Source organism: Tyto alba, unplaced genomic scaffold (genome assembly GCF_018691265.1).
Source record: "Tyto alba isolate M040663 unplaced genomic scaffold, T.alba_DEE_v4.0 Super-Scaffold_40, whole genome shotgun sequence".
Taxonomy (NCBI): domain Eukaryota; kingdom Metazoa; phylum Chordata; class Aves; order Strigiformes; family Tytonidae; genus Tyto; species Tyto alba.
Window position 1 is genome coordinate 25,260,362 of NW_024881316.1, and position 14,732 is coordinate 25,275,093.

Here is a 14,732-nt window from a genome sequence, read left to right on the forward strand (position 1 = left end):
TGCTCTATGTTTGTGCAAACACCTTGACTAGCCATTGCAATGGTACACAAGCCATGAGCATGGTGTTGCAAATTTAGCTTTCTCATTACATGAGTTTTGCAACCTCAATAGAGTTATCACAGCTGATTGCTTCTCAACCCCAGGTTTACACAGGTACCTCTTTATTAGACTACAATCCACACAGCAGATATTCCCAGGTGTACATGCAGCATGCCCTTACTGCTGGCTAGGGTGGGCATTATGAAACAATAGAGAGACTGCTTTACAGTTGGAAGAGTATATGGCAATGCTGGGTTATCCAAAAGAACTAGATAGGAAGACGAAAGACATTATTTATTGCTGCTCATTAACAGAATGAGTCCCTGAAACATTTCAATTTTCCATTGTCCATTGTGTAAGATTTTCTACTGCCAGTTAACCTTTTAATTTTGTTCTTCCCTAAACTGAACGGGTCAGGAAGATGAGAGAAAAAATAGCTTTTATCTCAGGCTTTACCCTAAAGCAGTGTAACTATATAAAATAAACACCTTGGATACTAAGGCGTAGAGATTCAGGTCCAGACAAAAAGAAGATATAGACAAGATTTAGGCGTGCCCAAGTGAAGCTACAGTTCTGAAAATTACTCTTTCTCTGTCCCTAAATTTGGGAGATTCAACAGGATTGTAGCTTTATTACCTATATACAGGCAGTTATACATGTATGTACCTACAAACACATACACAAACGCACATAGATATATAGAAAGAGATACATATGCAAAGACTTGACAAACTTGAGCGGTATCACATTTGCCTCACAAAGCGTGGGAGCAGAAAGCGAGGGTCCCTTCCACATCAGCTCCAGTGTGGAGTCTCGCAGCGTTCCCTGACATGGAGTGAGCTTGCAGCAAAGAGAAGTAGCTGCTTTTTTCCTTGAGAAACTCCTCCTGTATTTTACGCAAACACATAAATGTTAGTTGGAATTCATGTATTCTATGTGAAATATATCCACCTTATTTAAAAACAAAGTTTAATCCTTCCACCATTTTCAATTTTAAAAATCTAATATATGTCAGGCCTATGTGAGATAGCAAGAGATGGCAAGCTGATGACAGTCTAACAAGACAATGTATAGACAGAGGGAAGAGCAGAGTTAAAGATAAAATGCTAGTTTTCTGTGTGTTTGACCGCATACTGAACTGTAACATTTTGTTTCTTGCTTTAATCTTTGCTTGGTATCTCACTTGTTATTGTAACTTTGCCTAATTTTTCTCTCTCTTTTCTTTCTTTATGATATTTCTTCATATGAACACAAAAAGCACAGCAGTAAGCATTAAAAACAGCAAGATCAGAATGACTTCAGTTGGCTTACAGCAGGGATGAATTTTCTCCCTTGCCATAGACTGAGCAAAGGAAAGAGAACATGAGAGGAATGGATTTCTTTAAAATAATCAGATGCAGACTTCTCCTACTCATGCAGCTTTTAAATCATCAAGGCCGTCATGTTTGTCCACTCCTCTTGTCCATTGCTCTCATGACTGATGCTTTATTTTTCTTGAGACATACTTATGTCATGTTGAAATGATTGAGAGCTTGTTTTCTTGGTGCAATTAATTGATTAGCAAATTAATACTAGAGGCACAGCTCTCTGGATTTACATGTTGCTTTGGAAAGCAGAAATGAATCTTTAGAAAAATGGCACAGTAGCATTATAAACCTACCTGGCAGCAATAGTTTCCCAACTCAAAACGAACAATGGGAGCGAATTGGACCCTGAAGTTTAATGACCTGAGTAGGGAAGGGAGAACGAGCGCCCTTTGTATGCAGGCCCGGAACCGGTTGCCTTGACAGTGAAAGTCAGATCAAAAGGCTGTTTGAAAACCGTGGCTTTTAGAAGCAAAGATGGGAAACAACATCTTTCTTTTCTAGCTCTGGAGTTGGGAGATAGAAGAAACAATAGCTATTGTATAGATAGGGAGTTATTTGAATTCTCTCTGCTACCTCAGTGCACCTGATCAAACAGCCGGTGGTTGAAAAGCTGATGTACTGTCAGGCTTCCTGCTTGATACGAGTGTGATAAAAATTGTTGCAGCTGAAACATCTAAGAGCACAAAGCTTAGAAAAAAACATCCCAGGGAGGAAAAGTGAGGCAACACAAAAAGAGTCCTGAGTTGGGACCCTGTTGTTCTGGCCTGTGCAGGCTTCAGAGGAAGACCAAGGGGAGGAGAGAAAATGGCTTTTCTCCAAATACGTCTTGGATGGGCTGTACACAAATGCTAAAGAAGACACACTTCCAACCTCACCTTTTCTTTAATATAATCTTATCCCACTACACCAGTACACCAACCCTGTGTACCCCGCTCCTATTCATAACCCCCTCTCAGTCCAGGTTCCTACTCTCCTACCCACTACTCTGTGATCCCTAACATACCCCAACCTCCCTCCTTTGCTTCAGCAGCTGTGATCCCTTATCTCACCTCTCTCCACTTCACTCTTATTTTCCCCACATCAGTCCATGTTTTCTACTTTTTCTGCCTCATACCTTCTCCTGCAGCCAGACCCAGGGCACAACCACAACATCGGTAGCCTCCTGCTGCGGGAGCGGGGTGGAGAATGGGGGTCTATCACCTGCTGGCCTGCAAGCAGGGTCTCACCAAGCAACTCAGCACAGGAGTTGCCACCAAAGTGGTACACTAAACTCTAGCACCCCATGAACCAACCTTGGAGATATTAAAAACCCAACCGGACAGGGGAACGGGCTGTAGGTGACTCCTGAGGTTGCTTCCCACCTCAGCCTTTCTGTGAGTATGTAAGTACTGAGCCCCGTGATGAGAGAGGCAAGAGAAGGGAAATGAAACAAACTGCCCTGTTCAGAGTCATGAAGGTGGAGTACTACATCACCAAGTGCCACACCTGGTTTTTAAACACTTGAGCACATTTGCTGACTAAACAAAGTCTCTGTGCAAACCTTGGTATATTTTTCCTCTGAGAAATGGCAGACAAGAGAAGATGTTACCTTTCCTGAAGCACTTGGCCGGGGACAGACCCCAGGGACCTAGGCTGCTGGGCAGCAGGAGCGAGATGCAGGGGGACTGCCAGCTGTGGCATGAGAGGTTGCATGAACTGATGGAGGGATGGGAAATGGTGAGGACGTGCGTGGGGACAGGTGAAAAGCTGGAAGCAAAATTCCAGTTCAGCCAGCATGGACAATCCTGACAGCTCTAGACAGCAAAATGTAAGTCAATGCTGCATCTCCAGTGCAGCGTGGGAAAGCCATGCTACTGTCTGCATTCATTAGGAAAATTAACTCTTAAACATTCCTGCTATGAAAAATATATCCATTGTAAAGTGCAAACGAGCAATTTATTTCAGTAAAAGAGCTGGCAATTCTATTTAAGGAATGGTATATTCATATCCCCATTATAATCTGCTCTAGGTAAAATAGATAAAATTACTGTATTTGCACTGGGAATGTTGTCAAGTGCAGCTATTTTGAGAAATTTATAATACCATGCAATTTAAAAAGACATGATTTAATATACTTCTACATTGTATCCTGTTCCTCGAGTCCTTTAGCTAGTCATGGAGCAATTTCAGCTTTACAGCAATTTCAGTACTGACAGCAACTCTGATTGTGTGTTAGTAGCAATATGAAATGTAGAGTGCAATCCTCACTGGTTCCTGTCACCACTGGGGAGGGCTGTGCTCTGCATTTGCAGTGTTCAGAGACTGATGGAGATCCATGGCATGGCCAGCATCCATTCGGCTGAGCTGGGGCACCAAGGGCCGTTCAGCAGGTCGGCTTTGCAAATTCAGCCTTACGAGGCCTGCCTATCAGTTTATGTCATTCTTTTGCTTTGGGTTTTCTTTTGAGTTTTAAAGCACGACATTGGACAGAGCATTTGAACTCTTGAAAATTGTTCTTCAACCAGAAAAGAACAGCTGTACACTGCAGAAACAGTGAGAGGCTAGGTTCATCCTGGTGGCCTGGAGACTTTGAAAGGGCTTTGAATCACATAAGGAGTTTTGAACATACCTAATGGGAATTATATAGGACGAGCATGTTTCAGATATTAAATCCCTGCAGCTAAATAAGGATAGATTAGACCCAACTTTTTATGAATGCATAATAATAAACTGCTGTTTAGAAGCCTTATCCTATTTTCAGTCATGCTGCTAGCAGCATTACCAGCCCTGTGAGCTCAGTCATCAGGAAGGTGACTGAAGTAACTGTGAGCCTGGCTCAGATACTCATTGTTATTAGGTCTGGTCCTTTATTTTTGCTCTCACATTTTCTTTCACACAGTCTGGCAATTAAGCCAATCTCCTGCTGACCTGAGTACAAGTCAGGGAATAAACTAAGGCAATGGAAGGCGCTGCTGTGCTGTATAACTGCTTCATGCTAGGGACTGGACTGATAGTGCTGTTTGCATAAATAGAAATCATCTCCCTAATCCCAGTACTTCTCTGTCTTTACCTAATTGCAACAGCAGATTCTGTGAGCAAAGGGACAGATGCTTGTTGTGTTTCATAGCCCAGAGACGGATAACAAGGGGAAAATAACAGCTCTCCGTCACTGGTCACAGGGGAAAGAGGCAATACGAAAACAGGGTGTATAACATGAGTTTCTCCAGACATCTGTAGCCCCAAATTCACTTCTAGCACCTAATGTGGGACTGTGGCTAGTGGAGGAAAACACTGCTCTTCAGTAAAGATGCTGAGAAGTCATGCAGATAACCTGACCCTTTGTTTGCTTGGCTCTGGAAAGCTCAAGTGAGTTTACGGCGTGCCCAGCCTGCACATCTCAGTCGTGCCAGCAGGTCTCCTGCTGCTCCTGGGTATAGCAAATCCATACACCTGGCAGAGTTTTTCCTTTGCAACGCAGGAGCGTGTAGCTTAAAGATTATTTTAAGCTTTCTCTTCCTCATTTTGCTACTCTGTACTATTTGGGTACTGATGTCTTCTAAATTACATTATTCTCTTATTCTTTCTGGTGCTCCTGAAATCAGTGAAGTCAATGTAGTGTAAGTGATGGTGACTGTACTAGAGAAGATTAAAGAAATTAAATGGGTTTTACAAGCAAAAATAAAGAACCAGTCCAAGTAACAGTATGTAAGTCAGGATACAAAAAGTGCAAGGCAAAAACAGATGGGGAAAAAGTGTACACCAAAGTATAGGCATAAGAAGAGGTAAAAGACAGAGGGAAAGGGCGAGAGAAAGTAACAGAAGTAGTAAAGATACAAGAAGAGAGCACACAAAGAAAGGCACAGAGTGTCTGTCAAGAGAGCAGTGATCTAGAAACCACATGGAAAGAAACAGAATGAGGGAAGTCAGCATGAAGCAAGGATGATAGAAACCTTTAGGACAACTGAACAACAGAGAAACAAACTTGAAAACAGAGTGTGTTGGAGGCTTTTCCATAAAAAAAAAAAAAAAAAAAAAAAAGTACAGAAAAATGTAATGAAATTATGTGCTGAATTCATCCCGTTCAGGCTCATTTTCTCAGCAGCAGTGATTACTGCAGCAGCCATCAATGGAGGAGCTCTCAAGGTCATCTCATCTGACTGCCTGCAGAGCAGAGAGCTTCTCAGAGCCAATACTGTCTTTTATTTGCTTCCCCCAGCTTTTAATAATGACTAAATATAAACTGAGCTGTTGGCAATATAAATTATGTTCTCTGTGAGCAGTAAAAGCATGTGTTAGATCCTTAAGATAAGGGGTACAGTGTGGAGGTGAGGGAGCTTGTAGGTTGCAGTAAGTGTATTAGCAAGGACAGAAGTTACAATAATTGCCTGTTTCTGGACAGGTGATTCCAGTTTGTCTGTCCTTCCACAGTTCACTTGAGAAGACAGGCCCAGAAGTGCTCTGCCAATAAACCCAGTGCTGTCATTGCGCCCAATCCTCTAATGCAAGACTAGACAAATCCCTCCATTTTCTGCTCTTTGGTTTTCTTTGACCATGGGCTGCACAGATAGAAATATGCACAGATAGAAATATGCACAGCTGCGTGTGGTATGTTGTTGAATACACACCAGGATGCCGTGGACATTCTGGCTCCGCTGCAGGTATTTCATTATATCAGTTTGAGAAACACTATTATAATCTAATATAATACAGCCCGGCTCTCATCATGCATCACTCTGCATGGAAAGTTAAACAACAGGAATGCTTAGGAGATCATTAGCATCACAGAGCAAGTGATCTTGCCTGAGAGGAGAAATAAAACTCGTAACAGTACAGTGACTCAAAGGTTTAATGCAAGTTTGTTAAAAACAGATAAGGGGCAATTTACTTGGACCCCTGTGGGAACGGTGTGTTGCAGATGAACACTGTGCAGAGTCCGGGGGCCCAGCTGTCTCACGGTGCCGAGCTTTTGGCTTGGGTAATAGTGGTAAGCTTTGGGGGTTTTTCTTGGTCGTCCTGTAAGCATGCAACTGACTGCCCTGAAATGCATTTTAGAAGTTTCCAAAGTAAGGTAGAAATAGATCTAACCATGGTTTAGATTTTTTCCTTCTAAAAGTAGGCACATAGTTGCACTTTTTGGGCTTCCTGTTTGCTTGGGCAACATAAATTTCTGTATCAGAGCATGGCATTTAGCCATGTACTTCACTAGATGCAGTACATCAACCATTGTCTAACAAGACTGATTTCTTATATGGGAACATTGCTAAATATAACTCAGCTTCTGTCATTCTCCACAGTACAACACGTGTAGCTCCATATCAGCTGGATATCAACAAAACAGACCCTGTGAGAGGGCAGATCTCTCCCCAGGCCCATCCCTTAAAGGGAGAAGAGGGGGATACCCTGTGTGAGGATGTCAAGACACAGAAGCCAAACCGGACACACATCGCAGGTGCTTTGGCAGCTCAGCTATGGTTTTTAACAGCCCACGGGAGGGTGGCACCCCCACGTCAGCCTCTGCGCCCCAGGCCAGGAGCAGAGGACGGCGGGAGGTGACCCCCCTGCTCAGGGGTGGCTGCACTGCCTACAGCCCTTTCCCCTGGACTGCAGGCACCGAGACATCTCCTGAGCCCCCGTGGAGGCAGAGGGACAGGGACCAGCATCCGCCTGGCTCAACATAGGCAACCACCAGCACGGACGTCTGTGCCTGAGCTGCTCAGGCTGTTTTCTCCTTACAGCCAGCAGACGTATAGTCAATATAACAAATCGGTCTAAGCTCCATTTCTTCTCATCCTGGAATCAGTGTCTAAAATTGCTCAGATGAAGGAAACACTGGACCTGCATTTATCTCCTGAGTGACAATATAGAGAAGTAAAAGGGTCTGGGCTCTTCTGTCTCCTAAAATGATGTCCTAAAAGATCAGCTGTATCTGTGTAGAGCGTGGATATCTCAAGTTATCTGAGAGGAGCGTGATGCCAAATGCTTTCTCTGCTCAGCTATAGCTCACAGCCTTGCTGATCGCCACCCACAAATTTAAATCAGACGCCCTCCTTCTAGCTGAGACAGCCATGAAGTGAGTGAAGGAATGTAGGGAGCTTGGCACAGGACCCACAGGCAAAACAATCCACACTAGGGATCCCTCAAAAATGGGAGGGGAAAGTCTTTGTTTTTTTTTTTCTGGAGAAGATGAAAGTCAGAGCACAGGGATCTCTTCTTCTTCCTGGTTTTACAGCAAAGTAAGAGATGGAGGGGGAAAATAAAGGTAGTTTATTCCTGTAGGCCATAGGTTAGTCAATGCATTGAACCTGAGGTCCACTTGACTAGGCTCTGTGTGGGCAAACCAGATGTAAACCACTCAGCTCATGAGATGAGCATTTGTTTAGCTACTTTGTTTTCTGAGGATGCTCAGTAGGCACCACTGGGCTTGCATTGCCTTACTTCTCAGATCCCTTCGATCTGGTTCAGACTGCAGCTCCTTAACCCCCCCACCACACACATCCGAGACCTTTTCTGATTTATTGTCAGGCTGGGAGAATCTCATATGTAGGGATTAGTCCACTGTGCATTAAGTGAGTTTCCTACATAAAGCATGGTGCATTAAGGCTTGTTACTCTGTCACCGCTTTCTGAAAGCAGCTAAAACAAAGCTCAAAACTGCTTCACATATTTTCAGTAGGAAATCATAAAACTTCCCTGTCATTTTGGCAGCTCTCTTCCTCCTCTGCCCTCCCATGAATTTCTGTTTTTTAAACTGATTTCCATCATTTCTTTCACTGTGAACCTCACTGGCTACTGTTGCTGGTTTCATGTATTTTACCATCCCACAGGAAAAGGAGCAGGGAGGCTGCTTTTCTCCTCCTTCCAAACACGGAGCATTTATGCCAGTGTTGGAGGAGAAGCATGATGCCCTCTTGCACCACCCCTCAGGACTGAGGGCTCCTTGGAAGGCAGGTCTCTCACTAACGTTCCAAGAGCACGAGAGACGTTTTGGGGCCTGCCTGGGGCTGAGCACACGCTGTGCATTGCCTGGGATCTCCGGGGAATGAACCTGGCGACGCTTCCCTTGCCCTTGGCCAACCCCATTCATGGGTTCCTGGGGTCTCCCCTGGGCCAGGAGTGACCAGGGACAGCCCTGACTGTGACCCACCAGGATCAGCTCGCTGCCCTTTCCGCTTGCCATGCATGAGGGAAGTGGAAGCGGCCCAGAGCTGGTATCTGCTGGCTGACCACGAGATGGTGGTAAATGCAAGCGCTGGGCCGGCTTCCCTTTCCTTAGCAAAACCATCCTGGAGGGGCACATTGCTGCTGGGCATCCGCAGAGGCTGGCAAGGCACTCTGTTCTCATTGTAGCCTAATTTTATCTCCGTCTGTTTACCTTTTTTACGTGATAGGCCCTACCCTGGATGTCCAGATGTACCCTCCCTGCCCACCCCTCGTTACCAGTACTGCCATCCCCCCTGCTACCGGAGCTAGGGGTTGGCTGCAGAGGGCCCTTCCAGCCTTGTTTTGCACACACGCCGGCTCACACCACGCAGGAAAGAAAAAACAGCAGCTCTCACCAGTGGCTATGCCTGGGATTTGTTGGGGGCGAAGCAGGATTATCTGCAAAGGCTGGCAAAGAGAGTCCATCTCACAGCTCCGGCTCCCCAGCGCTCTGGCACGGGACGCCTTAGGGAATCGCTGCCTTACAGAAAGTACCTTCTTAATATGCACTGACTACCTTAGAGTAGGCACCACGCTACAAAAGCTGTGCAGGCCGGACAACTTGGGTTTGCTGCTTCATTATAAACTGCACAGAAAGATCTGGGGTTGATTTTTTTTTCACTGCAATGAAACCCAGCGTGTCCCTTCTGCCTTTGCAGTTTAACGTGGAAAAACGTGGAAGAATGGGAAGGAAAAAACACCAGTCCTTACACCCAAACAGACGTGCAGTCCCCCGTATCTCGGTGCGCGCTGGCCAGAGTCCCAGGGGCAGATGCCAGGAGGTGTGCTGCCACAGCACCAGAGCCTGCTCAGTGTCGGCACGTGCTTGCTGCCAAATAATAAATACCCCCTTAGAATTCTAACCCCTTGCCTTACAGCTTATAAACTGTAATATCCCTTCCAGTCATTCTGTGTAGCTTGATGTAGGAACTTCACCCATGTAAGGATTTGGTGTGAAATGTTTCAAAAAACACAGGTAACCCAGATCACTGCAGGGACCCAGGGGATGGAGAGTAGGATCAGATAGGGTGCCCAGCCCCAGGCTCGTGCCTCCAGAGGCTGAGCTTGAAAGGATGGAGTGTCACCCACTCGTGACTGTGGGTGGCTTGCTGAGAGGACAGGTGAGTTTGGATTCATTTGCACAGGGAAAAGTAACTGGTAGCTCAGTGCTCGTCGCTGCAGCCTGGTCAGCAATGACTTCAGAGGTGACACAAAGGCAGGTTGCTCAGGGCAGAGGAAAGGAGGGAGGGAGCCCCTCAGGACTGTGCTAGCCGAGTGCCTCAGGGGTGGATATGAGCAAGGGGAGGCTCGTGTCAGGCAACCTGTAAAACAGCATCCACACCGCATGTGTCCGCTGGGCCCAAATGCTGGGGATTAATCCAAGATGCTGGCTGAGCTGCTGCTGTTGTGAACAAATTAGGTCCTAACACACACTGGAAAAGCCTCTCCGCTCATAATTGCTGCCTCCTGACCGAGTCCTCTGCTGTTTGCATGAAGCTGCTCCTTGGCTCTGCTCCTGTGCAGACTCAGCAGAGGCGCTTAGAATGGCAGGTGGTGCAAGAGGACCTCTTTGATCCAGAAAAGAGAAGGACGTGAGACTTGGCAGAGCGCTGGGGTCTTACAGCCCTGCCTCTCACAGCTGACTCGCACAGCACAAAATGCAAACTCCAGCTGCCCTGGCAGGCCAGCCACTTCTCTTAGGGGCTATGGAGGATGCTGAACCCCCAAAAAGGAGCCCCATGAGCCTGAACATACAAGCTACGTGGCTGTTGCTGAACACGTAGTACTGGCATCCTGTATGACTGAGGAACTGTGTGATGCAGGGTCCACTTAATGAGAGAAATCTTTTTTCTTTTTAATTAAGGGCTGCATTCTTCCCCCAGCCTTAAGTCTCATGTTTCAAATACATTTTATAATCAAACTATCAAACTTCTTCCAGGCAGAAATTAGTCATATCAGCCAGCCGGTTTGGTTATAGCAACACTGACCTCACCTGGGTGGCAGGACTGATTCTGAGAACTTTAGAGACACATTGGTATTGAATGATGAAGATACACTCAGGAACAGCTGTTAGAAATTAATACTCAGTGAACAAAATACAGTATTTACTTACATGAGAAAGCGAAACACTGACATATTCTGTACGACAGCTACTCTCTGCTTCAGCCCTTTGGTTTAGTTAAACCTTTATAACCTCATCTGTATAGCCAAGCTGTCTTGGCATATTATCGGGTTTGGCTCAAGCGGTCGAAGTTCATTACACAGAAAGCAGAATCTGAGATATGTGCAGTCATAAAATGGATTCAGTGAAGACGTCCATTTGAAAACAAAGACTGGGCCAAATCTGGTCCAAACCACAACCGATCCGATCCCACATCGAGCCTTGGGCCCAAATTTTCTCGGAGTTCAAGGCTGAGGGAGGGAAAGATGCAAGTTACATTCATGGCTGGTAGTGCAACCTGTGGCTAGGACTGCACGACACATCGTGCCATCTCAGTCCTGGGTTTATTTGCATAAACCGTTGCCCAATAAGCAAATATTTATGCCAAAGCTTTCCTTGCCAGGTGTGTGTTGAAGGCTGGGTTTTCTTCAAAGTTTTCAGCCAAAACAGTTCTGCATTTCTGAGAGCATCCTTTTTAATTAACCTAATCATGGCCAGGTTTAAGACAAACAAAAGCCCACATCCCCCTCCCAATATTCTGGCAATCTTATTTGAAAAGCTGTGGTGCTTTTTTTACTGGAAGAGGGACTTGGAACTGGACAAAAAAGCAACCTTACTGCTGAGATGGACTTTTTCTAATCTCAGTGAAAAGTCTGTCTCAATTTGGCCAATTCATAAGGCTTTGGAAAAAACCCAAGCCAGCTGTAGTTCACACGTGCTCACCAGAGGCCAGCTAGAGCTTGCAGTCTTCGTTCTCTGGTGAGAACTGCTTCAGGCCAGAGCAGCTCTAAATGCAGATTCTTGGAGTCCAAAGCATGGATTTAAAAATTTTTGGTTTTCACCTGTGTGTTTCCAGGCTACATGAAGGACATCAGCTGAACTGCATTCAGAGGAGATGAGACATGCAAGAGGAGAAGAGAGTTTGGAAAAGTAGACTCTGAGCAGACAAAATGAACCCTGGCAGAGTGCTGGGGACACCCAAAGTGCGTGGAGACTGGGGGGAAATTGCAGGATGGAGAGGAGACAGGCATGTCAAAGCGCAGAGTCTGGCAAGGCAACTGGGAAACGGCATGTGGGGAAAGGATGTGAGGGATCTCATTTCAGCTGCTCTTTGCACATTATTCTGCACTCACTTTGGAACACTTGAGCTCACTCAGAAGGCCTTCCCATACCTTACAGACTGCACAGTAAATAAACCTGGTTGCAAAGACAGAGTCACACATTTCCTCCTGATACTGTCATGGTGAATGTTATAAAAACAGCTCCAAAACTTCACAAAAAAAAAGTGCTTGTTGAACACCCCTGAAATGCAAAGAAGGGCATTACCATCATATTAAAGAGAACTAGATCCTGGATGTATTTCCTGATTAGTCAATCCAAGAAGTACATTTGCTCTACCAGGGGACTGCTGTATACTGGTGTGTGGATGTACTTTATATGTTTTTGTTGCCTTCTACAGCCAACGCAAGCCCTAAATTCTCCTGCAAACTAGGCTTAATTTAAGTCAGGAATCTAAGGAATAAGAGATGAAAAACTCATAACTGCATGTAGAAGAATTTGGCCTGAGCTGAGGAAGGAGGGAGAAGTGAGAACCTGCAGTCTGGCAGACCCTTATCCTATTATTCTATGGTATTATTTGATATCAAAGTTACTCCAAACTTTGAGGGTTTGGGAGCACTCCTCCCTCTCCAGGATGTCATAAAATTTGGAGAGGGTTTACTTCTAAAGCTTCAAATTTGTCCTACTTAAATAAAAAAAAAAAAAAATGGGAACAGAAAGTCCCTATTTATTTCAGCTGAGCCTGGTCTGGCCCTGGAGGTGCTGCCTCTGCCACACACGCTGCATAAACCCAGTGGTGGTGCCAGTGCCCAGCGCTTGCTCCGAGATTCCCCGTTCACACACAGTTTGTCATCTCACCATGACCGCAGCTCCACTGTTTGCCTTGATTTCCCGTTCCCAGCTTCTGCAGGGCTTGTTGATGGGCCGCCTAGGTTTTATCACTGCCACCAGCATTCTTGGTGACGGTACGTGCCTCTGCTCACACCTTTGCTTTTATACATGTTGTCTTGCCAAGAATAATTGTTTTAAAATGGCTCTGAAAGCAGCAGCCGGCTTTCCAGAGGGATGCAGAGGATGAGCTAGCGACAGCAGCCACTTGGCGTTTCCAACTCCGCGGTGCAAAAGGGGATGTGTTTTAAGTATTGCGACTTCTTGAATCCCTTGTTATCACAGAACAGGAATACAATTGACAGTATCAGGATATGTACACACAATCCCTTATTACTGTTTAAACATAGAAAACAATACCATATCCTGTGCTGGCAGGAGTACTATTAGCTATGCAAAATTATTTGTCAGCTTTTTGGAATACCTTTCCTGGACAATAAAACCACTATTTCTTCAGCAACTTCTACTTTTCTGTCTTCAAACAGCAGTGTGGATTACATTATTCACCTATATTTATTTCTCTCCTGTTAGAAAAACAGGTGGGCCTATGGCTGCAACCAAGTCCTACATACAAGTGTGTGGTTCCAGAAAGGAGTAAGTCTGCATTTTAATTTATCCTCCCTGGCTATAAAAACCTCTGTGTGTTTTTTAAAAACATTTTCAACATTTGTCAGCATGTGACCATTCTAATGCAATCCTTTGTGGTCAACAGGAATTTATTAAAGCACCTTGATGTCAAATCAATTTTTTTTTATAGCTCATGTGACAAGAAGTAAAGACTTCTTAGTTTATAGAAGCCAAAAAATGCTCATAGATTATATAGATGGAGGCAAACCTGCATAGTCTCTTTATCACACAAGACTTTAAAAGACTCGGGTGTAAAGGCAATGCTGTTTTCTGGACCTATAATGTTTCTGCTAATAGTGCAACATTAGACTATAGGAGATGTAAATGCCTGCTAAACCATAAGTGTAAACCTTAACCAGGGTCTGTTATGCATACAGCATGAAAAGTAATTTAGCTTAATACCTCCAGTTCAGGTTTCAGCCTTGAGAACTCTGCATATTCTTTTATTCGTGCCTAACAATGTTGTACAGCATCTGATACTTTTGGGGATCATTACAGTGTTCTCTCCCATCTTGGCCAACTGCAAATTAAATTCTAGCTCAGTTTCCCCTGTGGTCCCAATTGGACTGAATAGTTGCACAGCTGAGTAAGGCCACGGGCTGGCTGCATCCAGAAATTCAAAACTGCTTTGGCAATTTCAGCCTCTGTGGGTGTCTCTTAAGAGGACAGGGAAGGAGGGTCCTGGAGCAGAGAGAGTGGGACCATAACAGACGTAGCAATGACGAGGTCTGCTAGTGCCCATGCTGTGCCAGGCTCACTCCTAACACGGAAAGGCACTTCAGAAATAGAGCACTTCAGGGCAGAACCCTTCCCCTTTTCCTCATTTTGTAACCACGGCCTGGAGGCTACAGCTGCCCTGCACACTGGTGTCAGCTGGTGGGGTCATCACTGGTTCCTCCTTGTCCCTAGGGCGGTTTGATTTTGGGTGCAGAATTGCCTCAGGGCTGAACGCAGTCATACACGTATCCAGACAACACCTTGGGCACCAGTTAGTAATTTCTGACTTTTGCCAGAGCACCCAAACGAGGTGAAAAATGGCACTGGCACACCTCCCTGAGGACATGGGGTGGTGGGGAAAGTAGCGCAGCTCTGGTTTTCCTCAGGCCAGATGTTGAGACCGTATCCTCTACTTCCCGTTCCAGTGACTGGGCTTTGATTCCCCAAAGTTGGCATCATCCTCCAACTTGTCGCTCATCCATGCTTCAGAGCACTAGTAAGCCCCAGCTCACCTTTTGGAGGCACCCTCTGGAGAGAACATCAGGTCCTGGATACTTTGCAATCAAGCCATTTGGGTTTTAAGACCTACGTCTCTCTGAAACCCTTTGTCCTGGCAGCCCATGGTGATGCGTGCCTCAGTCTATGGTGGTGGCACTGGAATTTGAGGGGCCCATTTACTGCAGAAGCTTTGGAGGG